Below are 6,000 nucleotides of genomic sequence, written 5' to 3' on the forward strand. Positions count from 1 at the left end.
CAGTAGTGTACATGGACTACTGTACATGCAGTAGAGCACAGTGAGTAGTGAGAGAGCTTTTGTCTGAGCAGCAGGACTGCTGTGTCAATCCTGCTCCCCAGGGGAGTGACACCAATGCTTGCTACCTGCTCTAATGGTTACATGTCAACAACCTCCGAGAGTATCTCAGTAGAGCAACTCAGCTGACTACATCAGTAGAATGTGTCTTATTACAGTATATCTCAGTAGAGTATATCTCATTAAAGTATATCTCATTAGAGTATATCTCATTAGAGTATATCTCAGCAGAGCAACTCAGCTGACTCTATCAGTAGAATATGTCTTAGTATAGTATATATCAGTAGAGTATATCTCAGTGGAGTATATATCAGTAGAGTATATATCAGTAGAGTATATCTCAGTAGAGTATATATCAGTGGAGTATATCTCAGTAGAGTATATATCAGTAGAGTATATATCAGTAGAGTATATATCAGTAGAGTATATCTCAGTAGAGTATATATCAGTGGAGTATATCTCAGTAGAGTATATATCAGTAGAGTATATATCAGTGGAGTATATAATAGTGGAGTATATCTCAGTAGAGTATATATCAGTAGAGTATATATCAGTAGAGTATATAAACGGAATCTAAAAGCTTTCTTCTTTGACAAGACTTTCAACTCTTACTGTTAAACACTGTTCCTGTAGGACTGCACTTTCACTGTTGAATTTTCAGCATTTTCAGCACATTATTTCTTTTCACTCTTAATTTATTCTGTCTTTAGTCTCATCTCAGCACTTTGTTTTCTTTTAGCCACCAGTTTTTTAGATCTCTATTTGAAATTTGCACAGTTTAAATAATTTGTCTTTGAATTTTAATAAACTTGCCTTACCTTGGCTGTATGTCTATCGAATATAATGTAGAGGATTATATCTCAGTAGAGTACGTCTCAGAGTATATTTTAGTAGGTTATATCTTAGTGGCGTGTATATCAGTAGAGTGTAGATAGAACATACTTCAGAAGTGCACTTCAGCCATGCTGTGATCTTCAACCAAATATATCTTAACACATCTGAGTGACAAACACTGTATGCATGACCCCAGAGATTGACACAGCTTGGGCTATATGATCGGCACATTCTTCTAATTTCTTCTGTTATATTTGTATATAAGATGCAGAAGTAAATGCTTTGGAAAAGGTGAAAGGTGAAATGAACGTCTCTCTCAGAAGGTAGAGTTCTTGAAGATGCGGTTAAGCCTCCGCTGTTCTGTCTTTCTCAGGAAAGGGCGTGAGTACGCGCGCACGGACGCAACTAGTCTGAACTCGACGCGCGTAAATGCACCTGCAAGCAGGTCTCAGATTCAGAGCAGCACGTGGGATTTAATGCTTTTAAATGGGCGCTCTTGAACTCTAAATTCTTGTAATGGGATGTATTACAAGCTTCGTCTGTTGTGAAGACGAGTTTCTGCTTGCGCCATTTGACCGATATGAAGGACAAGAATTAACAAACACGTCTACGGTGAGTGCAATTTGTTGCATAAGGCGTCTTTCCCCGTGGAAGAGCTGTTTTTCGTAATGTAAAATGAACGCATAATTAGATAATCAGTTTGTGAAACACAGTTCGGGGAAAACCTCTCTGTGAACAACACCTCTCCAAAACATTCAAAAAACCGTGTAAACGCGTGAGACCAAAACAACAGTTTTACTGCCGAGCAACTCTAGTCTTGCTTAAGCACATCGAATGTATGCGTGTCCTAATTATTAGTTGGCGAATGTTAATGTTCTTAACGCTCTGTGATCATAGTTTGTCAGTAGCAGATTATCTAGTAGGCATAAATGTACCTTAATGATTCACTGAGTTGACTCTACACAAAGCTAAAAACATACTTTCAGTTCTGCACTATATAGCCTGCACTGCAGCCTCTAGTGGGATAAGTAAGTGACAGAGATTCCTGGATCACCATTAAACTTTAAAAACTACAGAGCTGCCAGAGCCCAAAGCCCTGGTCCAAAAGAAGACCAGGTGAGGGTCAGCTCACCTGTGGCCAGGGGAGGGCGAGGAACTCCAAGAAACCCTGGGAAATTCTCCAGCTCACCTGTGGTCTCTGGTGTTGGCACCCACTCATTTAGCCTTTACAAGGGCTCTGACCACAGGAGAGTGCCCTCACCTGCTAGGGCTCCAGGTGTGGCACCTGCCAGCAGCCACTTGCTATGTGGTGTAGCTGAGCGCACCACAGGCTGTTCTTTCTTCTCGATTAAGATGACTGATGCATGAATGTGTGAAGTCCTTTCATGGAGTTGGAGATTTTAAAAATATTTTGCAGCAGACGAATTATAGTTCTAATTGCTATTCAATTCTGCAACATATTTAGATTTATAATTCCATTTGTAACAGCAGAAAAAAGTTATAAAGTTGCTTTATTCAGTTTTTTAAAGTCTATTTTGGCTGTTTTACTTTGCAAAAACTATCACTAAAATTGTTATAGAAATATAAAAAATAGAAATAATGAAATAATTATATAAAAATGACCTGCAAATGGTAAACCAATCCACCGAGATCCCCCTCTGCCCCGCCCCAAGCCTGTCAATTATTTTGCATGAGGATTCAGCACATAGGAGGGTAGGCTAAATGTGCATATCTTTGGAAGGAGGGGCTTTGGAAGGAGGGGCTTTGGAAGGAGGGGCTTTGGAGGGAGGGGCTTTGGAGGGAGGGGCTTTGGAGGGAGGGGCTTTGGAGGGAGGGGCTTTGGAGGTAGATTTGGAAGAAAGGGGCAGGACTGAGAAGAGGAGGTGGACTTCTCCAGTGGCTAAGCGTGGTAAGATAGCAAGGACTGAATATATGAGGATAGGACTAATGCCAAATGCTGTAAATGTAAACTGTTAAAATTGATTACAGCTTTGTATTAGATACCTACAAATAAGAAAATGTCCATTTGTACCAATTAAATATTTTTACTTGTTGACATATCTCAGATACTCACAAAAAAGTATGAAAAACAACACAAAGAACAGCTAAGACTACCCTTTGAATGTAAATATTGATTCATGGAATTAGAATGTCAATAAAATATTGTGGCAAAAATATTGTGATGTACAATTTCTTTCACCTACTTCAGGTCCCCACTGGCACCATATAATATAATTTTAACATAGTTACAGAGGGGGTTTATAATGTTTGCATTTAAGAATTATTGCAATTTTTGCAAGTCATATTAAATCACATTGACAGCCACATAAAGATATAAAACATTTACTATCTAATGAACAACAAACCCCTAACTGATCATTTCAAAGCATTTTACCAGTAGTTGTACCATGGATGACTATGTATGCAACAAATAATCACCGATTAGATTAATTCATGGGCTTTAATTCTCAATGATGTTCATATTTCATTTCATTTCATTTCATTTCATTTCATACCAATAGAATGGAAGGTCAGAATTAAGTCCTTGGCCATAGAGAGCCAACCATAAGAGGGAAAACCACTGTGATTAAATGTGAGGTCTTTTAGCTGCCAGGCGTCTGGGGTGAGAGGTGTCCTGGTGCCTGCAGCACTGTTTGCCTGTCGTTTGCTGAATATCACCAAGGTGACGGGCTGCCGGCTAACCCCTCTCCTCCTCAACACTCTCCTCACTCTCCCCCTTTTTGCAATTATCTGATAAGGAATGTGTACAAGAGTTATTTATCACGCAGTCCTTTGCTGCATTGCTCCACCAGCTCCAAGGAAACAGTGTGGCCTCTCTTACAGTCTTCCCACGGCAACGTGTTCCTCTGTTACAGTGTTCTCACGGCAATGTGTTCCTCTGTAACAGTCTTCCCACGGCAACGTTTTCTTCTGTTACAGTGCTTCCACAGCAACGTGTTTCTCTGTTACAGTGTTCCCACAGCATCAGCTGCTTTTTGGAGCTTTTCGGTGTTTTGGAAGCAGAGACATTCCAGGCCTCCGTGGGCCCTGGTGAGGAATGATTCCCCAGCATGGTGAGTTTTTCACTTTCTGGCACCGTCTGGGTCCTGGAGCCTCTCAGATTGCCCCGACCCGAGCCCTTGGATTTATGGACTTCAGAGCAATCTCTTCGGCCTGACCTCTTACCAGGAAATGAGCCATCTCAAGATCTTTTGGAACCTTGTACTGTGTTACAAATACTATAGTGATTTTAGAAATGTGGGGCGGAGTGTGGTGATGTGAACAAACTCCTGGGTGTTTACAGGAACACGGTGCAGTGCCATTCGTGTGTTAAGCTGAGGTGCACACGTGGATGGTGGAAGCAGAGAGCATTACCACATTTCTGGCTCTTACGTATTTCCTCTGATTACCACATTCATGTGTGATCCTTTCTGTCTTGATTTTGTTGGCATTGTGCATAGCATCCCATTATTGAATTGTGAAATGTGATTTGGCAATAATGAAGACATCAGCAGACCTTCATGATTCTGCCTTTACGGAAACGCTGTGGGCTGTTACTGCTGAGCTCACGCATGCAGGAGTCGAGCGGCTTCCAGCCCTGTTTGTAATCCCCACCTGCTCTCTCACACCCCTTCTACTGTAATATGCTACATATCTGTCATCGTTCTGCATGGTAGCATAGCAATATGAACATCGCTGCTGAGCAGATGTGAGATCAGTGAGTTCTGTTGTTTGATTACTAACTGACCAGGCTGTTGGGTTGCAGGCTGTTTGTGTGTCAAACTCTAGTTCACCTTCACACTGAAGCACCCCCACCTGTATGTAAGTATGTATTGAAGATCATGCATTAAGAGTACGGTTGTTTTACTACACTCTGGTACTGCATTCTGTCTGAGAGCACCATTTTAGTTTACTCTGTGTTATTGCACTTTGTTAGTTTACTCTGTGTGAGGGCATACTCTTAGTTCACTCTGTGTGTGAGTACTCTGTTAGTTCACTCTGTGTTAGTGCACTCTGTTAGTGCATGCTGTGTGAGTGCACTCTGTCAGTGCACTCTATGAGAACACTCTGGTAGTTCACTCTCTGTGAGAGCACTCCATCAGTGCACTCTGTGTTAGTGCACTGTGTTCACTTTTTGTGCAAAGAAAAGGTTGTAAGCAACGCTGCAGAAGTTCTGACAATAAACCAGAAATGTTAAGTGGCTTTTTATTTTATCATTAGATTTCCCACCTACAAAACGCTGAGCCTTGGGCATCCTGGGCCCTGTTTGCCTCCTGATGTTGGAGAGGGGACATCGTTTCTTTTCCTCATTCAATACTTTTGGCCAGATAAAATAAATAAAAAACAGACGGGGTTTGTGTGTGTGCGTGCCAGCTGGAAATAAGGTGCTGTTTTGTTTTAATGGAATATGTCAGCCAGGAGAGCACTGTGTATTCATCATCCTCTTGGCTGGGCTTCAGGCAGGAGTGTGTGTGTGTGTGTGTGTGTGTGTGTGTGTGTGTGTGTGTGTGTGTGTGTGTGTGTGTGTACGCACGCAGAGAGTACACACATATGCAGTGCTTGCTGATCCTGTTGAGTCAATGCGTCTCAGCATGAGGTGAGCGAACCGAATTCAGCCACACGACCAACAAGCACCATGCTGTGTGTAACAGAATTAAGCCCCTCCCACCACGGGGACCTGACTGTCTTGTGTGTTATGACTCCTGTACTTCTGTATTGTCTTGCGTATTGTCTGGCGTGGTAGTTCGTGACCTATAATCAGGAACCAAAGGTACAAACATGTAGTGGACATTTACAAACATCGCTGTCCCCGGGTGAGGGATTATGTAAAAAATAATTTCTGTGCCTGTGGTTTCTGGGCCTAAGCAGAGATATATCACTGTCATCGTGACTCTGGTGAACTTCAACACTGCAAACCCCTTGATCTGATCCTAAAGAAATCCATCTTCTGTCACCAAACCTGTGCAGATCTACTGAAAACAAAACAGAGGAAGGGATTATTGTCTGCCTGAAGAGGAGAAGGGCTGAAATTACAGGGTACGGTATCCTGAGCCTTTGTCTGTAGCTTCTGCTGTCTGTTTACTCCACAACAGCGCTGCTGGAAAGGTC

This window comes from Electrophorus electricus, chromosome 1 (genome assembly GCF_013358815.1).
Source record: "Electrophorus electricus isolate fEleEle1 chromosome 1, fEleEle1.pri, whole genome shotgun sequence".
Classification (NCBI taxonomy): Eukaryota; Metazoa; Chordata; class Actinopteri; order Gymnotiformes; family Gymnotidae; genus Electrophorus; species Electrophorus electricus.